The sequence below is a fragment of the Hirundo rustica genome, chromosome 21 (genome assembly GCF_015227805.2).
Source record: "Hirundo rustica isolate bHirRus1 chromosome 21, bHirRus1.pri.v3, whole genome shotgun sequence".
Taxonomy (NCBI): domain Eukaryota; kingdom Metazoa; phylum Chordata; class Aves; order Passeriformes; family Hirundinidae; genus Hirundo; species Hirundo rustica.
The window spans coordinates 6750438-6769778 of NC_053470.1; positions in this window are offsets into that span (position 1 = coordinate 6750438).

The window sequence follows — 19341 nt, forward strand, 5'->3', positions numbered from 1 at the left end:
CTGTGAGCACTTGTTGTAGATCTTTCTTACTTACATTTGGGAACTTAAAAATCCAGGTAATTCATGGAAGTGTGAGGGGGATGTCCTGGCAAGCTAAATAAGCTAGATCAATCCCCTCTGATGGGCCCCCTTTTAAAAGGTTATACAAAAGAACTGTTTTGTTTGAGCAAATTGCTTACTACTTGGTGAAAATCATATACTAATGAGTCCCAGATCAATACTCTTGAGGCTGCAAAAAGAACAAAAAAAAATCTCCAACCCAACATAAAAGATAGATCAGAAGCTATATTTTAGCAAAAATGTCTCTTAAGTGCTGTTGTCTGACACTATGAACTCCAATCAATGTGTCAGTATTTTGGAATTTGAAAGGAAATAGGGATCAGACCTGACAATCCAGAGCTGAAATTTGATGCTCTGGTCTTTTTGATAAACTGACAGGCAGTGAAAATTGCACACGTCTGCAGGGAATCAGGAGAGAAAGAGAGACAGTTTTGTGGAAAGTCTGCTTATGATTCACAAAGACATGCATTTTATCAAAATGGATTGCTTCTGCAGTGTGTGGCAGGTTGCTTTCCTTTCTGAATGGAAGCTTTTGCAGGTTGTAAACTGGTAGGTTTTGTGCACATCTACAGTATATTCTGACTTTTGTTGGTTTACAATTTCATTTCAATTGCTCTCCCTTTCCTGCAAAGGAAGCAAACTTGTTAAAAATGGGTAATCAAAAAAGAATTAGAAACTTCATCCAAAAGCCTTTTTTCATAAATACATGTTCAAATTTAACAACATTTTAAAAACTCTTCTTGTCAATAGTTTAAAATAACTGAAAAGAATTTTTCACATTTCATCTTCCTAAGCATTAAATCCTTTGGATTTATGTAATACTTTTCATCCAAGACTCTTAAACCATGCTGCAAATGCTCAGTCTTAAAATATTTTATTCACACAGACAAATACCATCATAACTGTACTGCAGGCTGGTTCACTGAAAGACTGCAGGATTGGGTGACCAGTTGAGATCACGTGGAAATTGGGATTTTATGTGGGAACAAGAACCCAGGACTCCTGACTCTAAGCAGCCCTGAGTTCAGGATGGCTTTCAACATGGTACACACATTTTACCACTTTTAAAATACCGGAACCAAATCCTGAATCCTGCATAAAAACGTGCCTCAGTGTGCTTTGTGTGAGGGAACAAAGAAGTTGCCTTGTGGGACAGGTTTACTGAGCCACAGAGTTCGGTGTTCTCTGTCTGGGAGCAGCTAATACTTATAAACGCTTCACCCACTCTGTGGTGGTTTTTTGTGGTTAATTCATGCCTGGAATACAGAGATTAACCCCCTCTTAAATTCTCCACCCCGTTAACTATTATAACTCAATTTTGATTTAGACATATAAATAAGTTTTGTGCATTTAGGCAGTGTGCATTGGAAGTTGAACTCCTTTGTTTTGCTAGAATCTTTGACCTTTAAAGCACTTCTCTTTATAGTTTATTTCAAATTTGAAAAGTTGCTTTTACAGCCTTTACAGAGGTTACTAAAATTACAGCCTGAAAACAGCTTTATGTAATTTTTAGCTTTACTATATATTCTTATAAGAGAGTAAATACCACTACTTTCCTTCCTTAGGAAAGTGTTACCTTGTTAGGTAAGAAAAGTTCCCAGAATTTAGTCACATGTGTCCCTGTGCTCCTGGAGACGTTATTAATATCAAAGAGAGCTTTAAAAACCTGCTTTCATAAACTTGAGGAGGGTGGCTAGACAGGCTAGAAAGTTTTGCTTCATGGTTTTATTGGCCATTTCTGAAGTTGGAGTGCTGTGTCATCTGGAGATGACTGTACAGCTGTGGGGGCAGAAAGCAGAATGGCAGGGGTGGAGCTGCAAGGAACTGGTGTGGTGGAATATGGAGAGGATAGGGTCCTTAAAGGGCTGTAGTTTGTCAGAACTCATCCACCCAAACATGGTTCAGTATAACTGAAACTGATATAACTGATTTGTGTATCTTCAAATATCAAAGCCTCTTCTGATCGCTTCGTCACTGAGAAAAGATGTTACTGCACCCCATGCCTTTGGTAAAAAGGGAAAAATAACAATCTTTTAAATAACTTTACTATTCCATGGGCAAAAGTGTGCAATCCCAGTCCAGGCTGCTGCTGCTTTACCTCAGTTGCACACAGCAAAAGTGACTCTGACCATATCAACCCCCAGAAATTCACGTCTGGCTTTATGTTCATGGATCCCCTACATAAATCAAGTGCAGTTGTGCCTGAAATAACTCTCTGCCAAGGCTAATACAGCTGTTTCACTCTTAGATCAGGCAGTAAGCAGGGTATGATTGTTTATGCAGCTGGGAACCTTTTGCTTTCTGGGCTCACTCTCTTTCAAGCATTGTGGAGCATAATCTAAGCAGCATGTTATGTTCCATGCAGGCCACTTCTGGGGGAGAATCAATAAGAGAAAAGTGAGCTCTGTGTTATCAAGCAGGGAGGAGTGTCAGATGGTTTCTTACAATTATTACATTGAATACTGATGTTTCACTGGAGATAAAATCCACCTACGTTCATTGCAAGCGAGGGAAAATGCCACTACTGCTATTATTACTACTACTACTTAAATAAATGAGAGGTTGTTTGGCATGGTGTCTTTTCCTCTTAATGTATATTTTCACCTTGGGGAATGGCTGCCTCGAATTGATTCTTCTAGGGCAAAATATAACCCAGAATATATTAAACATGGTAGGTCCTATTCAAATTGGCATAATATGTAAATTTTTAGCTCTTTATTGGAGGATAAAAAATTATTCACTTTCATTTTTCTTTTTACAGATAGACTTTTTACAGATAGATTTCTTTAAAAAGGATCTGCTGTTTATGGCTATTGATTTTTCCAGTGTGTTTTTAGCTGTGCGCATCCTCTGCCTTGTTCCAGTTTATTTAAAAAAAAAACAAAAAAACAACCAAATCCTTAATGGATATGCAGAAATCTTGTCCCTTGTTATCCAAGCCTGAATATTCTTACTTCAGTATTTTTCAAGTATTTTTTTAACCCATTTTTGATGACAATTTGACTCAGAGAATCTGCATTAGTTGATTAGATACTAACATGCTCTTGCTTTAATTTTGGCCAATCTGACAAGTGAAAAAATAGATGTCTGCCACGTGAGAATGCTGAATATAAATTCTGTTAGCATTTGCTCCTGAGAGAAAGAGAGAGAAAAGGTGAGGGTTGGGGAGGGGGTGAAGAAAGAACAGGGAGTTAAAGGAGACTGGAAAAGGAAGAATTTTAGCTACTCTTAAAAACATCAAGCCTGGCGGAGAGAGCTAACCAGGTTACTCAGTTGTTAGAAGCCAACATGTTAGCCAGCTCCCTCTCCAGCTGTAGGCATCATAACACCTGCAGAAGTGTACACAATTTCAAACTGGAGAGTAAATAAAAGCAGTGAAGAGGCACATTTGCGGTGCCATGTTCAGGTACATTGGCAAATCAACCTGATTCTTGTATTAACTGCAGAGTGTACTGATACTTCACAAAAGATTATAGAAAAAAATTTAATCTGAAATTCCCAGTTAACTTCTGAGTGATTGCAGCCTGCAGCACGTTCTGCTGTAAAGGCTCTCTCAGTTCTGGTAATCACATAACACAGAGAGGTGATCTTTGAATTCTGTCACCTTATTTCAGTGGGAGGCTTTTGCTCATGTAGAGAACTGAAACAGCTAGATATCTTTGCTAAAACATTATACATGTTAAGGCCTATTTATTTGATAGCAGACAAACAGAAAAAGTTCTGATTGTTTGTATCCAAAGAAGCTTGTGAAGGGTCAGTCCCTGTCAGAGTTTAAGATACCTAGGGTGAGGCTGCCCTCCAACGCTGTCTCTGTGATTGCCAGCATCTGCTGTGGTTTCCAGACTTGTCCAATGAGATTTGCTAATCCAGTTGTGTGTTTGATGCCATGCTGCTGGATACAGCTCTCTGGAGCATGTTACATCCAGTACAGCTCACCCTCAGGGGCATTCTTACTGCCCAATCCCCCATACAGCCCGTGCTGTGAGAATGATGTGGATATATAGATGGAGATGAATCAAAACTCAGGTGCTGTGTTTGCATCAGGAAATATGGACCTCAACTACAAAGCAGAGAACTGGATTCAGACTTTCACAAAATTCTGCTCTATTCAGATCAAAACTGAGATTAAGACCTTACAGTAATGAAGGGAAACTTAGCAATATTTTAGAAACTGTTGTCCCAGTTTGCCCATGTTCTGAATTTCTTCTTAGGGGCACTGTTCTGTGGGGTGTGCTCTCCAGTAGTCTCTGTCACCAAGGATCAAAATGATGATAAGATAGCATTTGGAAACTGGAATCGGAGGGTGAAATATTTTGTTGGCTTTGTATCTGCTAATAAGTGATGCAGGGAAGTTCAGTGTCTGGAGAATTAGATTTTAGCTTGGTGATTCATGCTTTTGCTATCCATTCAGCGAGTGCATGGATTTGAACTCAGGTAGTTAATGGCCTTGGAGTCATGCTGAAAAAATCAAAATGAATGGGTGTTATTCCACTTGTAGCCAATGATGGTTCCTAAGAATTCAGACTCTTGGTAAGAGTATGTTCCACCATGAATTTCTCAAAGGAACCAGCTGAATTCACATTTTCAGATGCTCTTAAGGGAAATGGGATATGAAAATACAGGGGAAGAAACTCTCTCTGATCTTAACTTTTGTACTGTTCTAGCTTTTTTCTTTTTATTTCATCACAACTTATTTCAAGGAGTTGACAATAGAGATATTTATAAAAGGAGAAATTTAAATTTTAGGCAAATCCTGTATGTTATTTTTTTAATCAAAATTCCTTAACAGCTGTTTGAAGAGATCATAATGCACGTTGTGACCACAGCATATTATAGTTTGGTTTCTATAAGATATACATTTCTTCTAATGCTTTAACATCCTCTTTTTTGAGGTACTCTCATCTTCTCTAACAACCAGGTGCTTGATTTTAGTGGGACAGAAATAATCTCTTACAGTGCTGCCATCTTCAGAAAAGCTTATAGAAGTGTAATATGAGTTTTTAACTAAAACTTCATTGCTTCCCAGCATTTCTGTAAGAGTCAGACAACATACCTGCAACCAAGCTCCTACCTAGCTCTTTTCCAGAGCAACCCAGCTCACTGTAAACCTTGCTCCTGCCCTGAAAACAAACAGAGCACCTGGGACTTGTCACCCTTTGTATCCACAGCCCTGGCCTCCTACGGAAGCTTTCTAAATAAATCTTTCCTTGAGTGCTTAGCAGATGACTTTCTTTGGCAGCCTCTGTGCAGCTGACAGCTCTGATCACCGCTGACCCTCCTGTGCAGGGGATGCACAAGGTGGACGAGCTGGTGAAATGAAGGCTCCTTCCCCCTCTGGACTATTCACCTACAAAAAAAACCCCCAAAATCACCAAAGTAAAATCTGGCATGCAGTCACTAGCTGCAATGCTAACTGTTCCACATCTGACTTTTTATTAAAATGGTAGGGGGTGAAAATGACGGGGCTGAATGCAGGTGAGCCAGGCCCCTGGAGACCCACGGTGAGGCAGAGGCCAGTGAATCGATCCTGTGTCTGCAATGGCACGGTACTGGCAGCAGCTGCAGCTCCTATTGACACTGCACTGGATGCTTTTTGTTCCGCTGATGACTGTTGTTCAGTTTCAGAAAATACAGAAAAATCCCTTTCATTATTAAAAACTAGCCAGAAGGTGTCTGTATCTCAGGTGCAAATGTTTATAAATTGTTACAACAATCTTTTCTGTAACAGTGCTCTTATCCTACCTTACATGCACAGGAAGGTCAGGGGCTTATTTAACAATTGTGTTTTACTTAGGGAGGAAATAGGGAAACAATGATCTAATCCATTTGGTGTTAATAGTGAAATTTACTCCAGAATGTACAAAAACGTTTTAGCCAATTTAAGTAATGGCTGTGATTACAGCACATAATGTGGTGTGTTCCATACTACATAATATGTTATGAATAGCACACTGAGGGATTTTTTTAGTGTATGTAAATTGCATAGAAGCACAAAGGATGCATATCTGAACTGTTTTTGTGTAGCTGATTATAGGTCTAACTGCTACAGGAGGAGGCTGAAAGAGCTTTGTTGAGAGGCATTGATTGATTAATAAAGAGCAGCAGCAACAGACATAACATTGCAGTTATAGATTTTCCATACTTTATCTTCAGGGCTTGTAAAGATACAGTGGTGATCAGATGATGAGGTTTCCTTTCACCTTGCAGTAAGATACAACAAATCATGGCATCCTGCAATGCCACAAAACAGCTTTTTGCAGAACACCCAGTAAAAGAAAACTCCCCCACAATCACGACTTTGCAGTTAGACATTGTCCTTTCTCCTTCTGATCTCCTTAAGGGAGAGATGCTTCAAACAATAATTTAAAGTAATGCCCCAAATTTAGAAACAAAGTGGGAACTGTACATTCAAACACTTAAGGATTCTATTTTTATTAAATTGAAAGTGAGTGGAAAGTCACATGTGAAGTCTGCACGCATTTCATTTCTGGTGGTAGATATAGAAAATGGGCTAAAGAAACCTGGATTTAGATTGCAGGTTAACGAGTACAACAACCTAGAGTTAACAGTTCTATTTCTTCAATTAAAACAATAGCTGGTGTACCTAGTTAAAGAGAAGATGTAAAAAGACCAGGATCAGTATGTGACCAGAATATAGCAGAGTTATTTTTATGTGAAAGTCAAGTCCTGGCTAGGAAAACACATTTTGGCTGTATAGGACTGATCATAGGGGAATCAGTGAAAATAAAGTGGATTCTCATTCATTAGCTGGCATTTTGCTGTGCCCCTGTAATAAAGGTCTAAATAGGAGCTGAGAAAAGAAATGCCACAACAGGCAGAAGTCTTTACCACGGAACTTCTTTTAAAGACATGTGTTGGAATAGGATTTTTGAATATTTTTGCATTATTCTGTATCTTTCCAATAAATCTAAGCAGAGCCTAAGTTTTTTGAGGTTTACTGTAAGAAGAGTTTAAATGTAAGTTGTTTTGCGGTTGCTGTAAAATTCACTGATCTTGAAGTGGTTTTGAACCAATTTTTAATAACATTTTGTCTTTTGCTTGGCAATGTGAAGGGTCTGTAAAAATGGGAAATTGAGTCTATTCAAATTCACAGCAATGTAAAACAAATGGAAGAAGTATGTTTATATGTGATTAATAAGAACTGCTGGAAAATTTTCAGACAGTTCTTCGAATTGCCCCCTTCATGTTTACATGATTTTTGTCCTGACTTAAATTCACAATATATCCTTTTTTTAATCCATTTACAATGTAAATTACGAATCAGAGTGCATGAAATTCTTACTAAACAGTCTCTTAAATTTATAAGTACATATGTTTTAGAGATTATAATATGACAATTTTTTTTAAGATAGGAACTGCTTTTAGAAGAAGCATCTCCTAAAGGATAATTACCTTTTACCAAGTTGTAATTTAAATTTGTAGTATTCCTCAGTTCCTAAAACCCCAGTGAAATTTTATGCTGAAACTTTTGTTTTGCTCAGTTTAAAAGATGATTTTAGTTTAGTCAGGGTGAAGCAATCCATACACATTTATCTGTAAATGTTATACAAATACAAAAAACCACATATACGTGTGCTTAAGTCCCTAAGTGCTTTTTCAGGATAAATATTGCACTAAGAAAACACGAGGTGAACGCTTCTGGTGGGTATATTTCTTTGAGGTGCAGGTAGGACACTGAGTAACAGTCATTGGATTTCTGTATGGGACTTGTGCTTAAAAAAACCTCTGAATTCACTGTTAGGCCATATCTCTTTGCTTCTCTCCGTAAAAGTTGTCACTGAAAAATGCCTCACAGTCAGAACATCATTGCTAATGATAGTTTCCATTTTCAGCGTGTGTTCAAGAGAACCCTTTTGTTCACATGCAGCCCACGCACTGACGCAGTGTTCAATGATCCCAGTGGTGAAACCCAAAGTGAATTTTCGTTAGGAATTTTAAAATGTGTCCAGTCCTTCGGCAATTAGCATTGCTCCACTGAAGCGAGTGGAGGTATGATAGTTAAAACAGGACAGGATTTTAGTCTACACTTTTAATTTTTGTCATAACCTGGAGTGTGATGCAAAGTAAGACCTGCCATATTCCCTGCATGAAATCATTGAATCATCATAGAATCTCAGAATAGTTTGGGTTGGGAGGGACCTTAAAGACCATCTCATTCCAAACCTTTTGCTGTGAGCAGGGGCACCTTTCCTTAGATCAGGTTGCTCAGAGCCTTTTCCAACCTGGCCTTGAACAATTCCAGTGATGAGACATCCACAGCTCTTTGGGAAACCTGTGCCAGGTCCCCACCATCCTCACAGGGAAGAATTTCTTCCTCATATCTACTCTAAACCTACCCTCTTGCAGTTTGAAGACCTTCCTCCTTGTCCTATCATTCCATGCCCTTGTCTGAAGTCCTTCCCCAGCTCTCTTGTAGCCCCTTTAGGTGCAGGAAAGCATTCTAAGGTCTGCCAGGAGCCTTCTCTTCTGCAGGCTGAACACCCCCAGCTCTTTTAGCTTGTGTCCATGGCAGAGGTGTTCCAGCCCTTGGAGCCTCTTCAGGGCCTCCTCTGGACTCACTCCAACACCTCTTATGTTAGAGGTCCCAGAGCTGGATGCAGAACGCCAGGCAGGGTCCCAAAAGGGCAGAAGAGAAGGGGAGAAGCAGTTCCTGGACCTGCAGGTGACACTGCTTATGGTTGAGCCCCTGCAATGAGCTGAGATGTTCCTCTGCTGCTCAGGTACTTACATCCATGAGCAGGTACCTGTGTTGAGGCTGTACTTGATTTTGGAGTCTCATAGGCATCAGAGCATCAAAGCCTGTTATACAGTTATAAATAAGTAAGTGATGCTGTGTAATTAGCAATCTTGGTGATATTTAAAAAAAAAAAAATGTGAGCACATGTAGGCATGATGCATTCCAGACTTTGCAAAGGATTTAGCAGCAGTCTGTTTCAAATATCAGCCGAGAAAATCCTTTTCTATTGACCCAACAAGAAAACAGTGTGAATTCTAAGACTGCCAACATGTTCCAGCTCTTTTTAAAAATAAATATGTGTATATTTATACTTTAAACTTTTAGGTTACTTTAATCTTATAATCTTAAGTAGATTCACAAACTTTGGTTAATATGTAGGATATGGTAATTCTGGGATCTATGGGGATCGGACTCTTGTACTCTTAAGAAGAAATCATATTTGTGACAAAAGAGAGCAGCTATGGTAAAGTGCACAGGAGCACTTTAAAACAGCTTAGAATGGGAAATGAAAAATTCTAGTGGAGACTTCAGGTGAATTTATTAACTACATTGTTACTGCTGGGAATATGAACAGAATAAATATTGAAAGATTTCATATGCCACAGCAGTGTCTGTTAATGTCATCCTGAGGCATTGTTTCAGTACTGAATTCGCTCTGTATCAACGTTGTGTCCTGGGAAGAAATAAAAAGCCAGCTCCTCATGATAAACACTGAACACGATAGGCTTGCCAAGTCCTCTGTGGCACTGGACTCCTAACATGGAAAGCAAATAAAGTAGGAATTATTTTGCAAGTAGATCCACTCAGATTGCCTCAGCGCTTTGGTATATTAGCGGGGAGTTCCAAATGCTTGGTTATGTTGCCTTCATTAAATTTATTAGAACAATTAAAAAATAAAAAAGGGGAAACACGCATCTCTGACGTGCTGAAAGCACCTTCGCATCTCAACAGAGTTCAGAAAAAACTCTGAAGTAACTAAACTTAGCTGTTTGCCAGCATCTGCTGGAACAAGATGAAGGGGTGAGGTGGATTTATACTTTACTGCTCAACTTTATTTCTGCATCCACATCTCCTCCTTCCACTCTGCACCTGCGTGCCTCTCCTTCCCCAGCTGTCTTCTGACTGCTCAGATTCACTGTGCCCTGTCAGCCTTTGATTTTAAGTTACTCCCTGGAGCTTTTGCTTTAATACAAAGAAGAGCATACAGAAAGAGCACTTTGTATTTCTTTCTCCTAATGGCACACAAACCTGCCTGGCTGATAGCTGCTGGCACTGAGACCATCTATGCTGCTTCCTCCCTCTCGCTCTCCCATTTATCTGCTGATTACATTTTACTGGGAGTGGTGCAGGGCAGGTGGAATAGACAGATTCATTGGATTGAGTAGCTGCTAAAGGAGAAAGTGCCAATAAAATACTTAGCCTCTGCCTGTGATGTGTAGATCCAGGAGACCTCCTTAGAATAGAAAATATTTTATTATAACGGTATCAAAGGGGGAAAAAAAAAGTGGTGAGAAATGCATTTCAGTGAGAAATGAATTTTCTGCTTGTGATTTTTCCGTCTGTCGAAGACTATGCAGGTCAGTTCTCACTGTTCAGCTCTTACAGAAACAATATTGTCTTCCTTATGCCAATTGTTAGTTGGGGAGGAACCAGAACAGAAGAGGTGCTGTCTTTGGAGGTTCTTGGCACTTTGGCATATGCTTGTCACACAGAGTTGATGCTGCAGCAACAAATAAATATTAGTTCAATATTCAAGAATATGATACCGCCATCTGTAAGAGGCGTTTGCCTCCCGTTTGTTTGTAGGGGTAGTTTGCTGTGTTGATTTTTAACAATCAGGGCTTTCATGGATGGGGTTGGACCTCGACTACAACCACTGAAATCACGTTGGGACTCTGACATTGCTATATTAGTTCTTAATTGTAGAATTTGCTGCTCGTGCTGCTCCAGTGGCATTCAAAATTGTTGACCTTCAGGGCTCACTGTGAGACCTATCTCTTCTTTCAGACAAAAAAAAAAAAAAAAAAGGATTAGGTAGGAAGGGGGAGTTATTAGGAGCAGGAGAGAGATTTTATGTATTTTTTTAACTTGACATTGTGTCATTCTTGGCACGTGCTATCCAGTAAAAGAATGGGTGAGGATTCATGGGGAATCATTAATGGAATTGCAGTGCCAAGAGCCACATGTGATAAATGCAAAAGCTGAAGAATTTAGAAGTATCCATTTAATTTTACTCTAGTCCCCATGTGAACTTGAGGAGTTAGTGAGTGTTGCATGAGGAGGCAGTGCTTTGGACATGGAATATGACTGAGCATTTGACACAGAAGAGGGACCACAGAAAATGATTTTCCTGTGCAAACTTTAATGAAGATAAGGAGAATGCAATGCATAACTCAGTCATGTACAGCAGCCAACAGGGATTTTGCTTTTCACTGCATTTGTATGGTTTTGAGTCCCTGTGTCTTTAATCATTTACATTGCTGAAAAGCTTTTTAGAACTGCACATGCAGACGTTTTTCTATTGGAGCACCACCAAAAAGTCTGTGTAAGCACAATATGCAGGGAAAAACATGTCTTGAAAATATTACCCTGTGCAGAAAAAAAAAACCCCAAAACCTAACCAAAAAAAGGCCAATATGCTGCAAAGGATTTCTGTCCTATCCTAGAGTCGTGAAACTGTTAATATTTAGGGCCTTTTTGTTATTTATTTATTTACTTGAAGGACAAGTGTAAAAGGATCAGCCTAGAAGCAGACTGGGAGATGATAAGACTAAACCTACAGAACACATAGGTAACATTTCTTATCTCTCTCAGGTTGATAATTCCTCTGTTGTCTCCATAGAGTGTAGTTAGCACTGAAACTCCCATTTTTATATAGGGCTACTTTTTTTGTTCCCAAAAAGACAACATTTTGACTCAAGAAGGTTATTTTCTGCTCTGCTGTGAGATTTGTACTTCTCCCCCACCTCTGCTGTTAGCTAAAGCTGCTTTGTAATACATTAAATGATACAACACAAAAGATCTAATAGAATTTGAAATAGCTTGGGTTCTTAGAAACATGTAAAACTCTGCATAAAATGAATATTGCTAAAGCTCAGTCTGATTTCCATATTCTTTCCACATTGTATTTGTGTATAATAGGCTTCCAGGAATGTTCATGACCTTACAGCTGTCCCTTTTGTTTACAGTCCAGTGCTCTGTCCTTGAGATATGTTGCACACAGAATGAAGACAAAATCATGGCTTCAGGCCTCTGTCTCCCTTCTCTGGAAAAAAAAAATAAAAATAAAGCCTATATAGGAGACATTCTCCAGTCAGTACTGTTCCAGCTACATGTGAGTGATTGCACCCTGGGAAACAATCATAGATGGTAATAAAAAAAATTAAGCTGTAAGGGCAATACAGTTTTTCTCAGGAACTTTCAGGGAAAAGCTGGGTTTAGGGTTTTTTGGGTTGGTTTGTTTGTTTTTTGTTTGTTTGATTGATTCATTCATTGATTTTTTTTGGGGGGGGGGTGTTTATTTTTTGGGTTTTTTAAGTATCAAACCCACTTATTTTTCTCACTTACAAAATAAAAATGGGCAGATGCATTTCCTAGCAGTTTAACTCAATATTTTAGAAGAGCCTTTTCTCTTTGAAGAGACTGGATCCTGCTCTCACACAAGCAGCCTGTTTCTTGTTTGCTGTCAGTGAGCAAACAATCAATGCACATTTACAATAGCACTTCAGCAGCATAATGGTGGTGGCAATGTTTGGTTTATTTTTTGCTGCCATGCAAATTTTCATTCTCTTTGAGTAAATGTATTTTTTCTGCTGATATTCTGCTTTCTGGCAGGTGCTCAAAACTCCCTTGTTCAAATGTATTTGCAGATGGCACAGGCGTGGGTTCTGTGTGGTGTCTGAGCAGACAGTGCACAGCCTGGGACAAAATTACAATCACTAATTATTTTAGAACGAAGGGCATATGTGAGATTTCAATATCAAACGTCTCAATACCGGCAGTGCTGTGCACAAGCACCACCAAATGTAGCTCTGGTTAAGAAGCTTTGGGGCTGAATTTGGTGAAGTTTGTAACCGTGGGATGTGATATTGAATATCCAGAACAGCCTCCTGATGTGTAGGTAGAGGAGCTGTGCAGTAATACTGAGAAGTGCAGTGGGGCTTTTTGATGTTAGATTAGGGTTTTTACTGTTTTCTTCTTACACTAGGAAGTCTACAAAATTCCTTAAACAAATGGGATGGATGCCTGATGCTGATGTGTTGGGAAATAATTGTGTGACTCACAGTGCACTCCATTAATTTAGATTACAATTCGAACTTTCTAGAAAATTGTCCGAGTAATTGTCCACTTCCCAATTCTGAACATTCAGATTCATGCTTTTCTGTGGGGTTTGAAGTTCATGGATGTTTTGCAATTGCAGGAAGGTGGAGCTGCTCAAGTTAATCAGTTCTTTCTGGAGACTCCAAGCAGTTATTCTCAAGTGTTGTTCCATGTCTGGACCATAGTTTTATGTGTGCATTCACAAGCAGCACTAGTGGTGAGGATTGTTTGCACAGCTCTGGTAACATTCCTGAAATGCAGCATTCACTGGATTGTGTCTGGATCTACAGACATGACTCCAGACTTCCCCAGGATCACTTTCTGTGCTCCAGGCACCACCTTTGCCATCCTCTCAGGCAGAGATGTTCTATCTGCCACCATGGCTTTAAAAGGAGGGGCTTTCAGCCTGCCTTGCCTCAAGTTCCAGGAGCAGTTTTAACCTGCTGGGGTTCATCATCTCTTCCTCCTGTTCTTCATCTGATGGGCTGATTTCAGCCATAGACACAAAAAACAGACAAGAAAGTCATCACATCTTGCAGAGGGAGTTTAAAAGCAAATCCTCTTTGCTTTAGCGTGGAAAATTGGCATATCCATATAGAACACTCAGCTCTCCCCTGACATTCTCTGTGGCTGTCTTAAGTGCTTACAGTTATTCTTTAGGATTTGGGTATATGTCCTGCCAGGATTTGTGAGTCCCTTCTCTTTAAGTACCTCTTTAACTAAGGCCCTCTCCTTCAAATGTAGAGTGGCACTCTGACCTTTCCAGTCAGCATCTTTCAATGTCAGGAGTTTCACAGATTAAAAAGTACTTTTCTCCTCCTAGGAAAAGTGTCCTTTTCAGTGTTTTTCTTGGTCCCTCCTCAACATCAAGTAGAGTTTATAAGCAGTATGTTATCAGATTTCCCAAATTATCAGAAATGCTTCCTATTATTTACTGGGTAAATAAGTATGTGTATATGACATTTAAATGAGCAAAAATACAGTCCTTTCCCCAAAAAACTGAAGGTACCTAAAAAATAGCATAAATATAAAACCAGAAGCAATAACATCAGTAGGACAGAATAGAGAGAGTCCTGTCATTTGTAGTTCAGCTGTATCCTGTTGTCTAATTTTTATTAACAATTTAATTTTAATAACTGCATGTGTGAATTTTGGTTGCTGAGATAAAAACACTGGGTGTTGGGTATTAGGTGAGCTTTTTTTAGGGACAGTAATGTGTTTTGTCAAGTGCTGTGCTTAACAACATTATCTCAATGCTTTTCATCTTTCTCTTAATTCATACAGTGGCTCTCTGGTTTTACTGCCTGTCTCCCTTGTGTTGAGGACAGGGCATTTACTTGCACACACCACATTGCTTGAAAATAATAGTGATAAGGCACGTGAACTGTAAAGATATCTCCCTTGAGGTCTTGAAAGGAAGCTCTGGGAAATTTTAGGGTGGATGTCAAGACAGATCCGTGCACTGTATGTGCATGGGAGGGGGAATTACTGTCACATGAGCCTGCAGAGCTTTAGCACAACACTTCATAATGCCACAGTGGGTCCTGGGCATCCATGTTCTGGCAGCTGATGTAGAGCCTCTTAAGTTAAAAAAAAGCATGGAAAGGAAGAAAAATCAAATAGTAAGGAAAGCATCTTGGGCAAAAGGCTGGTAATGAAGAAGATCCATAGCATTCTTGCTTTCCAGGGGCTCTGCCAAGCTGTAGTATAAAGGACTAGAGGGACTTGAATTGAAACATTTCATAGAGCAGGTTTTGCAAAAGTTTTCTGTTTCTGCAAACTGGGCAGTATCTTAGGGTCCAGTCCTTGCTGCCATAAAAGTCAGAATCAGTGTTGAAATGAGATCTTGCTGTGTGGCTTTGAAATGCCTTTGAAATGCCCTAATATATAGAAATATAGTCCAAAGCAGATAAAGATGCTGCATTCCTTAGAATGCTGGTTATTAGCAGTCCCACAGTAAGTGAGCATAGGTAGGAGGTTCCTTGTGTGGTATGAAAACCAATTACATCCTCTTCATTGTCTCCAATATTCTACTACAGAAGGTGCAAAGAGATATTAGGTCTGACTTATAAATGATCTCTGTAAAATATGTATCTATATTTATAAGAAGTACAAGGATCTATCCTTTATCCACTGAGCTGAACACCTTTTATTCTCATTATGAATTTATTAGTAGTGCAGGATGTTCAGCATTACAGAAGAATGTTCTTTTTATCAAACAGCATTCTGGTAAGTTCTGCCTTTGTTTTAAGGGAAAATTCCTCAGTTTTGGAATACAGCTAAATGAGAAATGTTGAAAGGCAGACATCCATGAGATATGACTCTGGCACAAGTGGAAACTGGAGGTGGTCTAGGGATGCCCTGTTAGTGTTGTTCCAGGAGCTCATTCACAGGGTGGTTCAGCAGCATCCTCAGACTAACAAGCTCAAGGCAGTGGTATCAGCCTGGACCCCCCTGACTGACAGGTAATTTGAAAGATGGAAGTTTATTTTTTTCTAGCAAAAACATCTGGTTGAGGAAGGGACGTGTCGCCTCTTATTTTTCTTTCTCGAGGTATTTTGCCACAACTTAGCCCTAGCTGAGATGAATTACATAGCTGGGTTCAAGTTGCCAATTTGCCTTTTCATTCCACAGGAGTAGTTGGAAAAAAAAAAGCTAAAAATTATATTAGTCTCCATATTCAGCACACGAGTAAGGAACTGCAAAAGCTTGGTGAACTGTTGAATCAAATTACACATAAACCTCTGTAGCTGATTCTGTCAAAGGAGAAAATGGAAACTAGAAAACAGCAGCATTTCTGTGGCCAGCGTTTAGGATGCTCAGGATGCTGGAAAGGAAGAATAATGGACTCACTTGTCATAAGCTGGAAAAAAGATTCAGTGTTTATAAGACAACTAAGGTAAACAAACAAGATCAAACAAGAGCTGAGCAGGCTTCTGTGTAACCCAATGCCACATGAAGTGCAACTGCTGAAAGGAATCTGTGAGAGGGGAAAGGAAACTGAGCAGATGAGACAGACGGCATAGCCTGAGTTCAGCGCTTTCTGATGACACTGAAGATTTGCACTTGTTTTGGCAGCTGATTTGGTGTTTTCCCCTATTGAAAATGAGCTGGGGAAGTGCACTGTATGCATCTCTTGCACCTCTGGTGTCAGCCTGCAGATTCTAGATTAAACGTGTTCTTGGCAAACAAATGATGGCCAGCTCTTCATGCACGGTGACTCACCAGGGTGGGAGCTAGGAGCAGAGTTAAGAGTTGAGGTGTCTGTGTTTTTATGGAAAATGTCTCAAGGTTGGTATTTCATATTTTGCCTTTGTGGTTGCTTGCTTATTTAGTGGAGTAAATTTGCTTTTTCTTTTATTTGTCTTCTGCGATTTTTCTGTCTGAGAATATATAGGCTGTAAATGTGGACAGCACTAACTGAATAATAGTATTATCATAGTGTTATCATCCCATTCTGATGTTCTCAGCTAGTAGTAAACATTAAGGGACATTACTCTGCAGTATACTGAGTACATGCATACATTGAAAAGTTGCTAGCGCACTGTAATATGACTTTCTATTTTTATTTTTATTTGGGGAATTTATATAACTTTCTCACGTAAAAGAGCTCTCATTCAGCTTCTTGCCATACCCAGAAGTACAGCAATACCTTTTCAGTCAGGGAAATGTAATAAAAAGCACTGCTGATGTGCAAATGTATTGGAAGGAAGTGATAGGCGCAGGAACTATCCTGGTTTTCAACATTTCTTTTTCTATAATATAACTTTTAGCTGTCCCCAAGTATATTCCCTCTCTGCCCTCCATGGTCACGGTTCAGTCACTCAGGTTTAGCTTTCTGGAATTTTTGAACCCTGGAAGTCATACCGCTCTGTGCCTTAAAATTGTTCTTGCAAGGAATATATGACTCTTGTTTACATAATTATTCCTGTAAGTGGGAAGATTGATTACAGCAAAGTGTAAGACCCACGAGGTCAGATTTCAAGATGAAAGTGAGGAATTATCAGGAAATTCTGTGGTCTTCTGTCTCTTTTATCATATATCTAATTTAGGGAAGCATGAATTTAATATCTATAATGTTCTTAGTATGTGTCTTAATGCTCTTGTAACCTACTAATTTTTGGATGTGACAAAATGCATGCAAAACATTGTAAAAACTGAGTTGCAAGGATTGTTCTTTACTACCCTTTGGTATTTAGGCAAGGACCATCTGTATAAGTCGTCATAGTAGCTTTACGTTGGTCAGTTTGTATTTGATGAAAGCTAAAAATATTTTTCCAGCCCTTATCTGTAGTGTTGTAGTCAGGAGACACTATTTTTGCAGAAGAAAGGGCCATTGATTGTGTTTAAATATCATCATGGCAAAAAACAGTCAAAACAAAGCCTACTGAAAGCTGCCTTCCAGGAACACAGGAGGAAAAACTGGTGACACAAATCCCTCCTCCGGTACCTTTGTGCTGGATTTGCAGCATTGTCGAATATATTCGCTTTACTCCACTCAGCAGCCAGCCCTGGATCCTGACAGCTGAGTAATGTTCTGCTCACATCTTCCCTTGTAAAATGAAAAAAAAGTAGATAATTTAATATTGATGTGACAAGTGCAAGATAGATTTCTACCCAGCACAGTTCACTGCTGAAAGTATTAGGTTGAAAACCTTCTTTAAGGACAAGCAGGTTCTTAGATTTCCCCTCCCATCCTGATTCCCCCCTGCCCCAATTAAACACAATACAGAGAAAACGAAACACGAAATTTATTCTTTGATCATTTCAGTATGAATAAAATCACTTCTGTCTCCAGTTCCACAAAATAAACCAGTGTCTGTTATTTCTGCCAAAGAACAGCCTTTCTGCAAGACATGTGAGATACAATGCATGCATGTTTCCAGTGCAGATATTTTTGGACCATCACTGATTTTCTTTTCTTGTAGTTTTCACTCTCTCCTGATTCACAGCTGCAGTTTTCTGCCACCGTGGTTGGGGACAAAATTAAGGTTATTGCCTTCTGAGGCAAAGCATGAGGAATTGTTTCAATCCAAATTATGTTTCTGAGTTTGGCAGGGTCTGCATTTGGATTTCACCAGCTTCTTAAAAGAAACACATCAGACAATCCCCATACTAACCTGTGCATTAGGCATGCTGAATACACAGCATTGTTGGGCTGTCCTGATGCTGCAGTAGCAGTGTTTATATCCTGTTCTCTGGTCTTCAACCCATTTCTGTGCCCCTCAAGCGTTAGTGCTGGCTGCTGCTCCAGCCCTTCAGCAGCTCCAGAGCAGTGACTTGGTGCTGGAGGCAAGCAGTGCTTCTCCTCTGTCCCTCCCAGCCAGCAAGGCACCTTCTTGTCTCTAAGACAACTCAGAAGTGAAGCAGAGCTGTGACTGCTGTGGGAAGTCTGTAAGTCTTTGAGGGGTGAGGTTGTGTTGAGGTGAGGAGAGTTTAACAAGGGACCCAGCACCACTGCAGAAGCTGCATCCCTGGAAACAGCAAAATCAGATTGAATTGGGAAAAGTAGAGGTTAGCATGGGATTCAGCTCTTCTAAATCCCACTGAGCTCTTCCCAAAGTCTTTAATAGCATCATGGATTTGTTGTGCTCTTATACTGTCTCTTAAAGTCGGTGTAATGAAAGATCCAAATGATTGTGACCTGTCACTAAATTGACTTTATAGTACCTATTTCTGGTTAAGTAGCAGAATTTGAAATTTTGGGACAGTGCTTCAGAACTATTGAGAATTGAGTTCTCTTTTTATGAAGTTGAGAGCAATTAACCATGAAGTTCTACGGGTGAAATGTTAGCCTACTACTAAACATTAAACACCCTCATGTTTGCTGCTCTGGGCATTGACTGGAGTGTATCTTTCAACCTGGAGTTTTTTGTTGTCTGTGTCAAAGGAGTAAGTATTCTCCTGTGCACTTGATGTGGTACATATGCACTGCTTCTATGAGATGCACCATGCTCAGATGTCCCCATACCAAGAAAGGAATACAAATTAAAAGACTTCTCTGAATGTTCTCACCAATATCCCACTTAAAAATGACTCAAACACACTAGTTAAGGAAAAAACTAATCTCTTCAAACTAAAAGGAATATTTTTATCTAAAAACAGTTTAACAGCTTTACTGAAAAATTCATAGAGATTGACTGTTTGCCCAAGCTTGTAGTGCTGTTCTATTGACTCTCTGTTCAGCCCTGCACAGATGGTAA